Source organism: Calidris pugnax, unplaced genomic scaffold (assembly GCF_001431845.1).
Source record: "Calidris pugnax isolate Ruff unplaced genomic scaffold, ASM143184v1 scaffold779, whole genome shotgun sequence".
In the NCBI taxonomy this organism is placed as follows: domain Eukaryota; kingdom Metazoa; phylum Chordata; class Aves; order Charadriiformes; family Scolopacidae; genus Calidris; species Calidris pugnax.
The window spans coordinates 16,168-33,547 of record NW_015091471.1 but is presented as its reverse complement, the minus strand read 5'-3'; the positions used below and the strand labels follow the sequence as shown (position 1 = coordinate 33,547).

Here is a 17,380-nt window from a genome sequence, read left to right as displayed (position 1 = left end):
CTCCATCTTTGTTAGTCCCTCTGATAAGAAATACATATGCATCAATAAGTCTGCTCCCGAGCCTTCTCAGGTTCTCTCAGCCTCCTATCTGGTCTACCTGTTCCAGTTTTCAGTCATTCCAGCAGTTAAAAACTATATTTCATACGTTTAAATGGAATTCCCTGTAATTCAGTTTATGCCCAATGCCTCTTGTCCTTTCACTGGACACTAGGAAAAGACTCTTCCTCCATCTTTGTTAGTCCCTCTGATAAGAAATACATATGCATCAATAAGTCTGCTCCCGAGCCTTCTCAGGTTCTCTCAGCCTCCCCTTGTATAACAGATGCTCCAATCTCATAATCATCTTTGAGGTGGCTCTTTGTAGGATTTGCTCCAGTATGTCCATGTCTGTCTTGTACTGAGGAGGTCAGGACTGGCCACGGTACTCCAGATGGTGTGTGGGAGGATCACTTCCCTCGACCTCTGGCAATGCTCTTCCTAATGCAGCCCAGGATATTGTTGGCCTTTTTTGCCACAAGGATGCACTGTTGGCTCGTGTTCAACTTGATGTCCACCAGGACCCTCTGGTCCTTTCCTGCAAAGCTGCTTTTTCAGCTGGTGCTGGTCCATGGGGTTGTTCCTCCACAGGTGCAGGACTTTGCACTTGCCTGTGTTGAACTTCATGAGGTTCCTGTTGGCCTATTTCTCCAGCCTCTTTAGTTCCCTCTGAATGGCAGGAGGACTCTGGAATATCAGCTGTTCCTTACAGTTTGGTATCATACACAGACTCGATGAGGGTTAACTCTCCCTCATTTTCAAGGTCATTAATGACCATATTGAAACAGTATTGGAACCAGGATTGACGCCTGGAAAAACCCACTAGTGACTGGCCTGGCTTTGTGCCTCTGATAACAATCTTCTGATCCTGGCAGTTCAATTCCCCTTGCCATCCACTTGTGTGCTTCCTCAGCTTGTGCATGAGAGGCAGTCTTGTAAGTCTTATTTGAATTTAAATCCACTTCTCTCTCTTTGTTCACCAAGAGAGTAATTTAATTGTAGAAAGCTTTGACTCCCACAGGTTTTCTGTGTCTTTTTTTGTATGGCCTAGTCCAATATTGTAAACTTAACAAGACCTCAAGAGGTTAGGATTCATTCTGTTCAATTTTTTCTGATAGAGTAGCAGTCAAAACTAACAATAAGCTTTTCAAAAGACGCTGCAAAGGGCTCATCTATTGTATTTAACTTCAAGAACAGTATGTCCTAAATGACCTTACACAGGCTATCTGTGCCTTTTCTTTAGGGCACAATACTGTGACCCTAACAAAATCTTGAGAGGTTAAGATTTACCCTGTTCAAATCTTTCTAAGCAGAAGGCAAAAGATTCCAGTAAGTTTGTTAAAGGGGATGGCAAAGGACTCATTGACTGTGTTCACCTTCAAGATCAGCATGGTATCAACAACCTGACTTAGATGGGAATCCCTATGTGGATCATTAATACATTAATGTAACTCAACATCATGGAAATTACTTTAGTTTGTGTGTTGCCTCTGCTCCCAGATTCTTCCACTGGTGCCAGCACAGCATCCCTTGCTCTGTTCTTGTGCAATTGAGTGCAGAATCTCTTGCAGGGTATTGTGAAATGTGATATTTAAAAAGAGGGTCTGATGCTACTCTCATGTGAATATCGCTTTAGCTGTAATTAGCAGCTCTCTTGACCTACAGCGGTATAAGGAAAATTTGGCTCAATTATGGTGATGGAGAGTGTTCTCAATTGCTGTTTTAATCAATCTCCCTTTATTTTCAATCAGCAAAATCAGTGGAAGCATTCTGTGAAAATGTAAAACAAATAGAACATGATCTGAAGCTGCAAGATAATTCCAAAACTGAAGTCCACAAAGCTGATAACGCAAAGGAGGGGAAAAAAAGATTGTACACCATTTGCTCTATCCAGACTCAGTTTTGTTCAAATACTGGGGTGAAGATTTAAGGGAAGAGCAGAAAACTGTTGCATAGAATCTGTTCTTAAGTTACGAGTATAATGTTTATCTCAGTGATTACCTACCTCTAGACTGACCTACCAGAGACACCACATCTCCCATGTACAGTATAAGCCCTCTCTGTGTTCACAAGGAGACATAAAATTAAAGGGAAAGGGATCCACATTGCTTTGGACTAAGTTAAAATAATCTACTAACAGATCGCAGTTTGTGCTCTGTTTCCTTAGGTGTTTTGTTGTTTTTTTTCCCCCAATCATTTTCTTTCAAATCCTGCTCAGACTTGGTAATAATCCAAAGACTGCGAAAAGAAGTCACAGTGTAGAGAAGACACTAAGGAAAAAGAATATGAAGTTAACATTATAATTGATATAGAACTTCTAATTGTTGGTAAAAAGAGGGAAAACTAACCATAGTATTCAGAAGATACGAGACCTTCTGTTCTGTTCACATTCTATTTAATCCCTAAAGGCAGGACACCTGAAGCACGCTTTCTCTTGTCTCTGATGTCAGCTTATGTAAGCCTCCTATATGCTGAGATATCCAAAGTGGTGTTTTTTAACACACCCACACCCACCCCAGCTTCAGAAAGCCCCTAAAATATAATCAATGAATAAGTGAACCTTACATTGTGAAATTCTGTCCTTTTTAACAAAATGCTTGTTTTAATTCGCTGTGTTGCAGACCATAAGTGGGGAATACCTATACTGCTTAATAGAAGATGATGAGGAATTGAACAGGAGAGGTGGCTGGAAATAATTATTGGCCAGTGTGTCCCATGAAGGGTGAGGGAAGATTCAGCACTTGAGCTGAACCTCTGGTGCTCCCGTCATTAGTATTACAGGCGTAGCCATAACGGACTGGCGACCTTGTGAGTTTCCTTGTAGCCTTATTTTCTCTCTCTGTTTCCCTCTCAAATTATCAAAGAGTCTGAGGGTTAATTACTTGGAAAATTTAGCAGGCCAAACATCTAAAGGATTAAGATGTAGGTAAGTGGTCCGCTTCGTAAGAGGAAGCTTAAGGGATTTTTTTCAGGAATTAGTTTGTTCTTGAAGCCAATAGATAATATTTTTAAGCAGACCGGTGGTACTATGGGAGCTGCATAAGTGACCATGAAAAACCTCACTAGGGACAAGTATCTGTTAAAAAAACAAGTGTATTTTTTTCTGTGTAGTTTGATAAGACACACAATTTATTGTGAAAGATAATAGTAACCTTTACAGGAATTAACTGGTATAAACATGTGTTATGGCTTAAGAAAACCCATAACAATCTATTGTCGTTTAGACAATTATTCTATCACCTGATGACCCCTCCCCAACCGGAAAGGGGAATTGGGGAACACAAAGAAACACAAGGGTTGAAATATAAATAGATTTAATAGACTAAAACTAAATAGTTAACAACAATACTAAAGAACCAGTATTAATCCCGATACTGATCTAAGATACAGGAATTATACTCAGCCAGTTATATCAGCAGGAAGCTGTGCACTCCCAGCAGGGACAGCAAATGGCGGACACTGCCAGCGCAATGGCTTCAGGAGGAAGGGAAGGCCTCAGGGCTCCGGCACCAGGGCAAGGAGTTGTCTGGACCCACCGCCATCAAGGGAGAGCCCCCTACGCAGCAAATTTTCCTAATTTATATTGAATGTGATGTTCATGGTATGAAATAATCCTGTTGGCAGCCTGGGTCAAATGCCCAGGCCTTGCTCCTCCTTGTCCCTGCACCTGGCAAGGCTCAAAAACACTAAGACCTTGAATCCCACAGAGCTTGGCTGGCTATAAAGTAAATATTTTCACAAATTCAGACACTAGAGTCTTCTAGAAGTGCAATTTTCCCCAGTATTAGAAGAAAAGTTAGTCCTGTGTCTCTCAACCCAGGGCAACATGGAAAGATATATCCTACACCTTTGTACGTATGGTCGCTTGTATTAAATCCGGTGGAATGTTTCAGAAAAGGATGTGGGGGACAGTGTAGATTACAAACTGGGTGCGAAATAACAACGTTGCACTTGGGGAAAAAGGGAATTGTCTTCTGGAAGATGTGAAGAGCAGGTTGTGCAACTGTCCCCTGGGTCTTGGATCAAACCTTAACTCTGGCACATGGTGACAGTTTGCATGTGCCTGTGAACCAAGAAGTTCATCAGAAGCCTGAAGTAGTGTGAGGGCTGTGTAGTGGCTTCCAGAGTGAATTCTGGGGGGCTTTCTGTGCAGCATGTCTTGGGGTGCTCAGGTGGAGGGTGTGGAGTTGTGGGGCAGCGTTGCAGAGAAGGAGGTTGAGGGAGATAGGTCTTGTGCACTGGTGGGCCAGCCACACAACCTTCCTGAGGCAGCCCTGGGCTGAATGATCCCCGCTCTGCTGGGGGATCGCTTTGGAGGGGTCTGGAGCAGCTGCTGCAGAGGTGGCTGGAGGAAGCACAGAATTAGTCTGCGTGGTCCCAAAGAACAGATTCTGTGCCTGGTGCTCTTCTGCTTAGGATCATAAAGAAATAAAAATACATATTTGCGGTGTGTCGTAACCTACATGAGACTGCCTTTTGCAGATATTATTCATCTAGGCTCCTGCCTGATGGAAAAATCAAGCTAATAGAGAAATTCCAACAAAAATGCTTTCCGTTCGTGGACAATCCCCACTGTAGAGGAGAGTGGGAGTGCGAGCCTGTCTCTGAGAGCTGCTTTATGCAGCCACACAATTTACACAATTCAAGTATCGCTTTCCTGAGCGTGTTCTAAGAGGAGGGAATGATCAACCTGAGAATCCAGCCATGCTCTCCTCTCTACTCTAGAGGGAGTTAGTGCTTAGCACTATGAAGACCACCCAGTCCTCTCCTCACCATCTGCATGTTGGCTGGGATGTTAGCTGAGCTGACAAATATCTCAAATGTATACTTTAAAAACATAATTAAAAAAAAAAATCTTTTGACAGTTAGCAGGAAGTCCACAGTATTCAAATACCACAAAACAAATTTGTTTCAGTAATGGAAACAATTTATTCTGGGGTAGCATGGACTTCTACAAGGCCTAGTTTACCCGGTAAGGATTTTTGAAGCTCTTTCAAGAGTTTCCTAAAGAGATCCCTTGTCCAAGGGAATCCTTCTCCCATGTCAGTTTATAAATACAGGTCGACCTCCCTTGTTCTTCTTCATTGCACTTAAAAAGGGGTTATCTAATTTGCTCATGTCTGCTGTCAGTTTTGCCCATTGTTATCTCCTTCTGTAAAGGCAAAAAGCTAAATTTCAATTCAAATCTCCACTGCCTTGTAAGCTGAGCATCCCCGGCTGAGTTAAATACATTCTTTAGTTTCAATATTTACAAGCATTTGGGATTGAGAAATAGTAATTGTTCTTTTTATATTAACAGAAATTTTAAGGTTTCTCACTGGTTTATATGCATACTTAATATAACTCCAACGAACAATGAAACTTTGAGAGTTCCTTTTTTTTTTTCACCTCTTATGTTGATTTTCACTATATGTTTTAAGACCAATGTCCCAATTCTGCCTTCTTCCATCACAGGGGTTCATTGACCAGTCCCAACCTTTGCCTCGTACAGCAGCCACGCCATCAAGGCATAGGGGAAAGAAAGTGCATAATTAACCTCAGGGCTTACAGCATCTGTCAGGGTCTCCTTCCCTTCCTTTTCCCTTCATTCTAATCTCTTCATGCAGATAGTGAAGACTCTCTAGAGCCTGTAGGAAGCAGACTCAGGTAGTAATGAACCCAGCAAGTTAAGCATGGAACCTATAGTTGGTATGATTAGTGATGGTCAAAGTGCAAAAGGTGCCTAATGGAAGGGAGAGCTGAGCCATGACATTAGCAATTTGGGTTACCAGCACTCCACAACGAAACTTCTTGTACAGGCCAAAGTTGATGAAGTCAGAAAAGAAACTAGCTAAGCCAGTTTTAGAAACAGGTAGTAAAGTTTAGGATTGTTCATTAGAATTTCACTTTTTCAAGCTGAATAGACTCTGTAAATTTTGGTAAGGCTGAACCTATTTTGTCTTGAATAAAAGATGATCACACTGTTATAATATCACCTGTATTTCACAATATTAGTTTTGATGACTTTGAGCTTCTTCAGTGTTCAGTGGCTGCAGGTGGATTTGACTGGGCACTCTGGTGCCTTTATGAACTTTTATCAGCTGGAGAGTATGCTCTTAAAGATGAAACAGCTCCAGTCCAGTAAGCGTGAATAGCATTTAAGAGTGAGCCAAGATACGTGATACCCAATATAGAGCTAGCACAGAAGATGTTTCATAGGTGGTGGGATACCACCTACGAAGCATATTGTATCTAGATAGTTGGTTTGGAAGCATGGGTTCTTTAGCAACCCTGAAAGTCTCAGTATATCAGTTTCAGGCTTGCATTACAGAATCTGCTCTGTGCTGTCACATTTTCAGGCAATCCCCAGGTCATTGTTTTTTCTGTCTTACGTTCCTTAGCTAGGAGCGTGGTAGCAATATTTATTGACTGTACAAGATGAACCGTAGCCCCTCTCCACACTTGCCCAAGAATGTGGAGTGAATCTCACAACTTGGCTGGACAGTTGCACGTCTGAGCTGTGAGGACTCCCATGGATTCAAGTTGTGCAGTTCTTTTTTTTGGAGATGTTGAGGTGACATATGATTACAGTGATCTTGGGGAGCCTTTTCCAACCCTTATCACTTGTGTTTCATGCAAAAGCAAGGAAAAGACAAGAAGACAACACACACAGCTGTTTTACTTAAAGTGGACCCCTTACTGCTAGGCTTAGGATCCAGTCTATTTGCTTCTGCCCCTGATTCCTTCCTTAACTGCTCAGATTAGTTTATGTATTCAACAGAAGATGGTTGCTGGTACTTGGACACCAGCAGCCATCTCATGCTGGATATATAAACCCATTTGTTTCCTTGTTCTACAAGGATGTCAGATGATGTTGACTGTCCCTTAGCTATTGACAGCAATCTATCAAACAACGTGAAAAAAACTAACAAGAGATAAGATAACAGTAATCAAATTTTTCTAGTCCCATCTCATTTTATTGGGTTTAGGTGGTAAGGTTTTGGTAGTGGGGGATGCTGCAAGGGTGGCTTCTGTGAGAAGAGATGAGGGCCTGCCCCCATGTTGAATGCAGCCTGTTCCAGCTGACTCCAAAATGCACATGGTGCTGAGCCAATCACTACACTGGTGGTACCTCTGCAATAACATCTTTAAAACAGGGTAAAAAAAAAGCTATGAGAAATATGAGAGAAACAGCCCTGCAGACACTGAGGTCACTGAAGAAGGAGGTGGAGGAGGTGCTCCTGGCACTGGAGCAGAGATTCATCTGCAGGTCATGGAGAGGACCGTAGCGAAGCAGGTTTCACCCCCTGCAAGTTGCACCCCTCTGCAAACAGGTTCTGAAATTTAAAAAAATGTACATTTTTTAAAAATGAAGTTTTAAATATATTTTTTGTTCTGAATATGGTCCTGGCACTGGAGCAGAGATTCATCTGCAGCTCATGGAGAAGACCATAATGAAGCAGGTTGCACCCCTAGGCAAACAGGTTCTGAAATTTAAAAAATGTACATTTTTTTAAAAATGAAGTTTTAAATCTATTTTTTATGTTATGAATACGCAGAAGTAAGCCTGCGTTTCCCCAAGTTTCTCAGACCACCTTAATGTTCTGAAAGTAATGTTCTTGCATAATCCTGGAATCCAGAAAAAGAGCAAAGGAGAAAACCTGACCTGTGAAGGCTTTGACTGAGATGTAAAAAACGTTTACCTTAATTTAATATTTCATCCCGACATTGTTAGCTATCGAACAGTAAGTATTGAGTCTGTTAATTTGAAATATGGAACAACTAATTAGATCTACTGTTATGAAGAATAGTTATGAACACAGTTTTGCTCATTATGTATATTCCCCTAGAAACTTTAAAAAGGCTTTTGCATTTTCCAGAGCCAAGCTTACATACCTTGCTGGAGCTGGGCAGTGGTACTCACCTATTTGGAGATGCCTGGTGATTTCTGATATGGTGCTACATGGCATGATGTCCAATGAGTCTTTGAAGGACCTTAGATTTGCTTTTGATTTTTTTCCCGTTACGAATCATTTCTACAAAGGTAACCTGAAATTTCTTTTCTAAACCCATATTGTATCTTCCGCTTCAGGATTTGATGCAGAGCTCTGAATGAACTAGCCTTGCTCTAAGGGCAGCTTCTAAAATTAGGGGTGAGGAGTTGAAAACAGGATTGGGGTTCCTCACGGTAAATTTCCTGGTTTATTCTGCAGATGAAAAACACATTGAAAGAAGACATCTGTACCAATCACAGCCCTCTTCCTGGAAACACCCCAATTATGTATCCCTGTCATTCATGCTCACCAGAGATAATGCAAGCAACTGATCAGATCTTCACGTATAAGCTGTTTCCAACTGGTCCTTCCAAGCCTCCACAGGGCTGTGAAATAGGCACTTCAAGACTATTATCTCTGTGCTACCTAAAGGGGAATATTAACCTTTATTTCATTAAATTGCGCTCCCCAATGCAACCAGCAGTAGAGAAGGTCCCCGTGGAGATCTAAGTGTATTAAACTGAGGCTTTTTGGTTTAGCTGTGCCAAAAAATTGTCAGACCTCATGTCGATACTGATTGATCTTGTGGATTAACAGAAGATCAAGGGGATGAATGGGAAAGAGATGGAGCTCTCCCTCACACCTCACTGTCTGTTCCTCTCAGTAGGAGGGAAGCTAAGGGTTACCATTCAGTAGTAAGCACCTTGCTTTTTTTTCCAATGGAAAGCAGAAAGATGTTGTATTTGGTCCGATTCATCCTGCTTTAATTACTGAGAGATCAGTGAATGCTGGTGCTGTACAGCTGATTCCTCTCAATATCAGTTTTGGAACTGTCTGCTATCACCTACTGATGAGATTTCCCTGGTATCTTAATTCACTGACAGTGGTGCCACCTTATATTTCAGCACATCTTTTATCACAGCAGTTGGAGAAATGTATATAGGAGGTTTACGTGCCCAATGAAATACAGTTGACAGATCCCTAGCAGACCCCTGGGAATGGGGACCTGCCAGTTTTAGAGCAATGTGACACAGCTGTGAATAAAAGCCTGAGCTCGCACTGGGAATTTCGGCAGGTATTTGAATTTCTGCATAACCACATTTCACTAAACATTCCCATTATAACAAATCCTTAAACATTTTCCTTGCCAAGCGGTCTGCTTCTAAATAACTTTGCCTCAATTCCAAGACCTGCCAGTGCCACTGCAAGAGCTACCATGGGGCTGATTGAGTCTGCAGAGGTGTGTGATGGTCACACAATTGAAGCTGACTGAGTTACCAGAATTAAACCAGTTCTCACTTTTTGTCTGAACCATAGCCAGTTATTTGTCCTCCAGCTGTTTGTCAGTCTTGGTGGAATCAGCTGGTTTAAGCTTTTTACTTAGTGGTTTAAGTCTTTCAATTTTTAGCTGGGCTGACTGAAAGCACTCACTTGTTCAGTTACCACAGTTGAGCTGATGGGCAGCCCAGGTGCCTCTGTTGCTTTTGATGGTCTGACTGTACATTGTGAACACTCTCCACTGTCCACCATCTGTTTTCCCAGCCTCCTCATAGGACCTGTGGTCTTAGGAAAAAAGTGGGTTGATGCTTCATCCTGCTCACTCTCTGGTACTATCTCCTGTATCAGCATCTGAGCATGGAAATCCTTGTTGGACATCAGGCCAGGTTCATCCTCTCAGAGCTGGCAATTAGAGTCTTCACACCATGTTCACTTGACTCCATTTGTGCAGGATTTATGCCAGCTAATGCTGACGTGCTTAAGATCCCAAGTGATAATTTCATATTCTGTATTCAGTGCCTCTGAATACAGAATATGATAATATTAGCTTAGTCAGATAGTCTAAGGCAGATACTGCCAAGCTGCTGGAGCAGGATAAACCAGCAGCAGCAATAATGATGGAGGGAGAGATTGGAAAGGAAGCCATGCAGCTTCTCCCCTCTCAGGCAATTCAAAACTTATTAGCTTGATGTAACTAATAATTAATTAATTTTACATGTAATGTATGGGCTTACTTACTGTATCCCTCTCTTGGTGAAAAACTAAGCAAGAGGAAAATCTTGTGAAAGAGTGGTAGAGAACAGAGGAGCTGAATTGGTGAAAGAATTGGTTCAGTGATGTGCACTAAATAACATATACCCACATGGTCTGAAGAATTTCCACTAACATGGGCTTTCCTTTATCTTTAGTCTAGTCTGTAACGACAAAATTTAGAAAGGTTTATTTCTGGAAGATTTAGACACACCTTAAATGTAAACCTTCAGTTCCTTGGATGCATCAATCATTATCAGTGAAAAAAAAAGGCAGCCTGAAAGATCTGGTTAAGATCCAATTTGTTCTGGAGCCCTCTTTGTTCAACCTCTTATGAAAATTCTCCTTTCCAGTGTGATGAGTTGACTTTATCGCACCCCACCCCATTCACAATAGTTAGTACTGAAATATTGACATGGGAGATGAATATTCTGTTACCTGTTGTTACTTCTCTTTTTACAAAACAGGATGCAGTATTAAGATTTACTAAAATGATTTTTGACCTGTAAAAAAACTAACCCAAACACCCCACAAAACTCAAAGTCTACTCCCCCTGTCCTCCAAATCCAACAAATGGACACAAAATAAACCTCTAAATATATTTTAATATGCCTTGGAGAGTTCCACAAGCTGTCATGTGTCATTAGCATGAGGAAAATGCAACACTTTCAGGTTTGTGAGCTACTAGAGTTTCTCAGACACACTTGTAGAGGCCAAGGGAATTGCTTCCTGACTGAGCACTAGATTTATAAGCCCTCAGCTTCTCTCCTGTTTCCTTACCTTTTGTAGGCATCAGCCGTAACCAACAGGAACATGGAAAGATGCCTCAAAATCACGTCAGATGATTCAGTTTCATACAGATTTGTAATGCTGACCTGCACAGGACAAAGGTGGGATATCCAACACCCAGTTAAAGACTGGGGAAAGACAACAGACCTGGAACAGAAGACATGGCACTCAAAGCATTGACTAGCGGATGTTTTTTCTTGAAAATTGCTACATTCATAAAGCAGCACTGAAAGTGGTGATTTCAAGTTTTTTTTTACACGGGATTTTACAATGGGGTAGTTACTGGAGGAGCTGTGAGCTACTCATGGAAAGGTTCATCTCACATTCTTGGGGCATCACCCCCGAGTTTCTTCAGTCAGGAGAGGGACTGTCTTTGCTCTTATTTATCATCACTGGAGAGAAGCAGTGATGTCTAAGAGTGTTTCAACCCACCTGAGTTCCTTATGTTGTTTTTTTGAAGTGCCTATCTCTGCTCGTTTATGAAAGACTGGTTTAAGATCTCTGACTTTCTGACTTCGGTATTTCGGTTAGATGTGAAAATTCAGAAGAAAGGAAAGTGGGTCTGACTTCCTCTTGTACACAGAGTTTCTCTCAGGCTGAACTGAACCATTTTTCTTGTCTTGTGTCATATAAATAATGCAAAACTTCTTGTCAAGATGTGCTCATCCTAATGGGTGAAATGAAATAGATCCTTGTTCCTCTGTCCCTATAAATTGCCTGGACATAGTTCAGTTTCTTGGTGAAGTTTATTGGATTCAGCAGTGTGCCACACTAAGGCTATTTTACTTTTACGTGAAGCTGGTTTGTGCCAGCCAGCCAACAGCCTGGATAAGGTCCCCTTGGAAACAAAGAAGATTCAACTCAGTGGTTTCCACAAACTAATGCAAGGCCAATGCAATCGCATAAATCTGTCAAAGAAACTGAGTAAAATATGGTGTGAGTTGCTACTGGGAGGCAACTTCCAGGTAGACATGATATGAGTTATTGTAGAAATAGGTTTAGGTGGAACTGACTGTCCTGTTTCTGAGAGTAAGCACTCCTAGGACCTATGCTTAATTGTTTAAGGGAACGTTATTGTAGAAATAGGTTTAGGTGGAACTGGCTGTCCTGTTTCTTAGAGTAAGCACTCCTAGGACCTATGCTTATTTGTTTAAGGGAATTCCTGTAAAATAAACTCATTAAAACTATACAGACTTTTAGCCTGAAGTCATCGTGTTATCAAAAGGGTGCCAAGCATTTTATCTGAATGGAAAGCGTATTCAGGGTTTGTTTGAATATAATCCAATGTGATTTGTTTTTCCCTTTCTAAGTTCCCTGTAAACATGATGTGAACCATCTAGCCATGATACTCAGGACTGGAATTGAACACGCTCTTCTTATAGGACAGTCTTTGGTTCTTAGGGTCTGCATTTTTCTGTTCCAAAAACTGATTCCTAAAAACACCACATTTGAACCAGATTGAATTTGAGCTACTAAAATGAACTTTTATTCTCGTGTCCTGGGTTGAAGCCAAAAACACCAAAGAAAGAGGAATATGTGCTCTGGTGGTTTTATGGATCTTCAACAGGGTGTCTTACCAAAGTCAGAGGATTAGTGTCTTGGCAAGAACAATGAAGACAGTGGGAATTTTGCCAGCACAGCCAAAATGATAATCTGGCCTACCGGTGATGATGAATAAAAAGTGTTCACATAATCATTTTTCCATCTTAATATGCCGCTTCAATAGAATCAAAATATAGTGGACATTCAGAAAATTTTCTATGAACTTGGAGTTGAGGGGAAACAAAAATGTTCCAGAAAGTCTAGATTTTCTTGTTCTTAATGCATAGCCTCTGCTTAGACACGGGAGTCAACACTGGAAAAAAAATGCTTCAAATAATTTGATTTATCTCAGGTATGAGCTGTTTTAATTTCCTGAAGCCTCTCCACAAACGTTGCTTTTTGGCTAGTTTTGTAATGAGGAAAGGTAGTAACCATAACATAATTTGATTTATCTCAGGTATGAGCTGTTATAATTTCCTGAAGCCTCTCCACAGACGTTGCTTTTTGGCTAATTTTGTAATGAGGAAAGGTAGTAACTGTAAAAGAAGGACTCAATTTTCAGACTAGCACTTTCTGGTGATGCTTGATGAGACATAAATAGTGAGTTAGTATTTTTTGGTGCTACGGTAGTAATACATTGCTCTTTGCTAGTGATACTTTTGAACTTGGAAATTCACTGCCTGATGAAGCGGTGATGTGTGATTCCTCAGCAAGTCTGCAGCAGAGATAAGGACTCTGAGAAGAAGGCAGCTAATACTGTGGCACAGCATGAAGAGTGGGATCTCTTCTTGACCTGAAAACCAGTCATTAGTCAAACTTTCAGAAATGCAGAAAATCACCTCGGCTCCTGCAAAATGACGCCAGAGTACTGCAGTACCATCTGCTGAAGACAGGTAATAAATAATAACGTAATAGGCAGGAGTTTTTAATGGGTGTGCATCTGCAAAGGAATGGGACAGCTTAATTCGGGGCAAATAGAAATAAAATGGTCAAGGCACACACCATTGCACAGGCAGGTGCTGCTGGCCACTGCAGACCAGTAAAGCTTTCCTCCTTGGTTTTGTGCTCAAGCAAGCTTGGCTCTACTGCATGTGCAACAGGAATCCACCTTGGGAGGAAGAATTAGAAGAGGAAAAAAAGTTGGTTTTTTTTTTTTTTAGTGTTTGGTGAAATGGAGAGAAGAGCCAGTCCCGAGACAGGAACTATTTAAAGGACTATTAATTGTCAATCTCTGCAAGGGGAAACTGAATCAGAGAGCAGACTGAATTATTGGATCTGTCGCTGGGGGATTTGTTTAGTTCTGACCATGTGTGGTGGAACTGTGATAATCAATAATAAAACAATAATAACTTCCACCACTTTCATTCACATTTTTTGCCTGGCTCTTCCCCATCTAAATTTACTTCCTTATTTCCCCCCTTTTTGTGAAATGAACCCTTTTGAAGCATAAAGTGCATGTGTTATCAGTGGGGTATAGTGCTCTGCTTGCATTGAGAGCAACTGAGTCAGGATCAGGAGGCAAACTTTAACCAAATTATTATTTAAATAATTTTACCTGTCTTCTGCAAAGGCAAGAGTAGATTGTTAGGTACAGAAAAATTTGACAGAAAAATTGCAATTTTCAGAAAGATGATTTGCTGCTGGCTTCCTTTGTTTGCCCTATGCCCATCCCTGTTACAGTACAACTTTTCCAGTCCCACGCAAGGCAAAAGCAGCTCACTTTGTTCTGTGGTTTGATTTGATATTCCTGGGCTTTATTCACCCTATTTAATCTGCTATATACCTCTTTTCCTGCACACATCTTCTAGCACAGTGTGGTTTTCTCTTTTTTTTTTTTTTCTTTTTTTTTTTTTTTTCCTGCTACAAAACCTATGAAAGCACGTTTTTGAAATTTCCAGCAGACTGAGAGGCTTTTTGCCTTCTGCTGAGATCCAGGTGAGGTGAGGACATTCACCAGTTTGACAATTAATTACCGACAGTGAGAAGACCAAAGGGTAGAGCTGCTCACAGTCAAACGCCCAGACACCCTCAGTGGAGCATGCAGGCCTGAAGGCTGCCAATGGGAGGGAGGGTCCATCCATCACACAGGGTAGATCAGGGTCATGTCCCATCCCTCCTGCCTGGAACGTATGGCACAGGGGCTTGGCATAAAGCTTTGTGCTTGAAACCATGCGCTAATGGTGCTTCAGTATTCAGCTCAGCTCCCTGTAGCGAACGTGATTTCGGCAGTTTTATGCTTCCCCAACTTTGGTAAATTCTGTCTACTCAGACACGGCGGTTGTCACAGTCATGTTTGTAATTGCAGATTAGTTTTCAGGCTGCTTTTGCTGATTTTCGGGAGACTCACCGTTACTTCAGAGCATGTTTTTCCATCTGTTCAGTGTGAATTTTCTTGCAGTCCCTAGTCTTCCCAACCTCCCCTCCCAGACAAGGCAAAATGGTACCTTATGCTGTGTGTGTGTTTGCCTGCAAAATTCCCCAGGAATGTGCCATCTGTTGCTAAGTGTTCAAAGCAGCAATGGTGAGGGCAGCAGCTCTTAAAAAAGCTGAAGAAGCAGCTTTTTGCAGAAGCAAAACCAGGCTTGCTTGAGCCCTACCGTGGTGGATGCCCCAAGCTCCGAATTCAGTATCATGGTAGCTGTTTGCTTTTAATGCCATGTGTATTTCTGTTACACTGGCTCAAAGGAGATTTGCAAGTGTAGGTCGGGTTTGTGTGGATTATTTAACAGAAATTCTCACTGTAAACGCTATTTATTGATGCAAGTGTGAGCACTCAAACCTAGGAACTGCCTGGTGTAATGGCACACATCCCGAAACCACTACTTTTTGGGGAAAGAGGAGTTACATAAAAGACAAATACTTGTCTTACACAGAAAAATTCCAAAAGGTATTGTCAATTCACTGCATTTCAGGGAAAAGAGATGCAACATTAGAGCTCTACACTGACAGCCACATCCAAAAAAAAAAAAAAAAAAAAGACTGAGATGTGTACAAATCTACGATGCAAGGAATCTCTGTGTGATAGCTGTCACAACACAGGGTTGCCCAGGTTTGCTTCTGAGTCTCCTTTAGACTTTGAATTTCTGTGTGTCTGTTGTCCTGTTTTTTGTTTGTTTTTTTGTTGGATGTGTGCAGGTGCCATTATTCTGGAGGAACTGAGGTTCCCTCTTTCTTCACACCCTGTGACGAACGGGAAAAAGGACTTCACTGAGAGGTTCAAATCAACAATTTATTTGGACTTCACTCACAGGTCCAACGTGCCACTATTGCAGGTTCTATGTGTCCGATGGCGATTACACTATGGCAATTTAAAAGCAATTAGGGGAATACACTACTGCAACCTACCAGTAACGCCGAAAAGTGACAACTCAAACCACAAGCACACTAGATATTAATACCTTAAAAGAGTGCACCAATCACGATCTTAGTAGCATGCCATATACCATATGTATGTTTCTTAATCACTTACCTTCTCTCTCAGGTAAGGTCACTCAATCCCTGGGAAGTTACCTTGTACAGCGTCCTGGACTAGGCAGGGTTGAACCCAGCTGTATTGTTGGAAGATTCCCATTTTTCTCCCCAAACCTTGCAGTTTATATTTCCTGAGTCGGTGTGGGTGCAGGATTATGCTGGAGTGGGTTACACTGCCTGGGACGTTTACCTCTGATGGCGTGATGGCTCCTAAATTCCCAAATTGCCAGTATTGTGATGTCTAGCACTCAAAGTCACGGGAATAGTGGTGGGATGGGATTCAGGGCATTTTGTTTCACTGAATTTCACTGAATTTCACTGAATTTCACTGAATTTTTAGAGTTGGAAGGGACCATAGAGATCATCTAGTCCAACTCCCCTGCTGAAGCAGGACCACCCAGAGCATGTTAGAGCATGTTATTCAGGGCTGCATCCAGGCAGGGCCTGAAGATGTCCAGAGAAGGGGACTCCACACCCTCCCTGGGCAGCCTGTGCCAGGGCTCTGCCACCCTCACTGTGAAGAAGTTTTTCCTCATATTTGAGTGGAACCTCTTATGTTCCAACTTGTGCCCGTTGCCCCTTGTCCTCTCAGTGGGAACCACTGAAAAGAGTCTGGCTCCCTCCTCCTTCAACCCTCCCTTGAGATCCTTGTCGGCATTGATAAGGTCTCCCCTCAGCCTTCTCTTCTCCAGACTAAAGAGTCCCAGCTCTCTCAGTCTTTCTTCATAAGGGAGATGCTCCAATCTTTGAATCATCTTTGTTGCCCTACGCTGGACTCTTTCCAGTAGTTCCCTGTCCCTCTGGAACTGGGGAGCCCAGAACTGGACACAGGATTCCAGTTGTGGCCTCACCAGTGCAAAGCAGAGGGGGAGAATGACTTCCCTTGACCTGCTGGCCACACTTTTCCCTACGCAGCCCAGGATTCCATTGGCTTTGCTGGCCACAAGAGCACACTGCTTGCTCATTGTCATTTTGCTGTCCACCAGGACCCCTAGATCTTTCTCTTCTTTCTCTTGTTAAGGGAGTTTGTTAAAGCTCCGTTTGCTTTGGGTTCTTAGTGTGGTGCTATCTTGAGACAACCCCAGGCTGAGCCATTTTTGCAGCTCCCCCCAAGTTATCAATGCATAGACCAGACAAGCGGAGATGAAGCTGAGCCCTGAAGCTGTGCTCTGAAACCAGTTTGGCTGGGTGCTCCCATACCCCCCCCCCCCCGGAAATGGTCCTTAATCTGTTCAGCTCAGTCTGCATCCAGTTCGGTGTTTCTGGGGCTGCTATGCTTCTGGCATGCAAGTCAGTTGATTTAAGTAATAGCATACTGTGCTGCAATCTGCTGTATAATTACACACTTAATTAGAGTCACAGTTTGTTACCTATGTCACACTGTGCCAGGGCTTGTTGCTCTTTAGGATTGAAAAAAATTCTTCTGGTTATAACTTAGAAAAGCATCGTGAGGGTTGATTTTTTTTTTTTTTTTTCCCTCAACGTGTGGGTTCCTTTTAATAAGTTCTTCAGGTTCTTTTAAAAACTGAAGTATTTACTGT

At 42.0% G+C, this 17,380-nt stretch overlaps 1 pseudogene; it reads left to right on the top strand.

The window, feature by feature from the left end:
* Positions 1–1,787: 1,787 nt before the first annotated feature.
* LOC106899766 lies at positions 1,788–11,006 on the top strand (annotated as a pseudogene).
* The last annotated feature ends 6,374 nt before the right edge of the window (positions 11,007–17,380 follow it).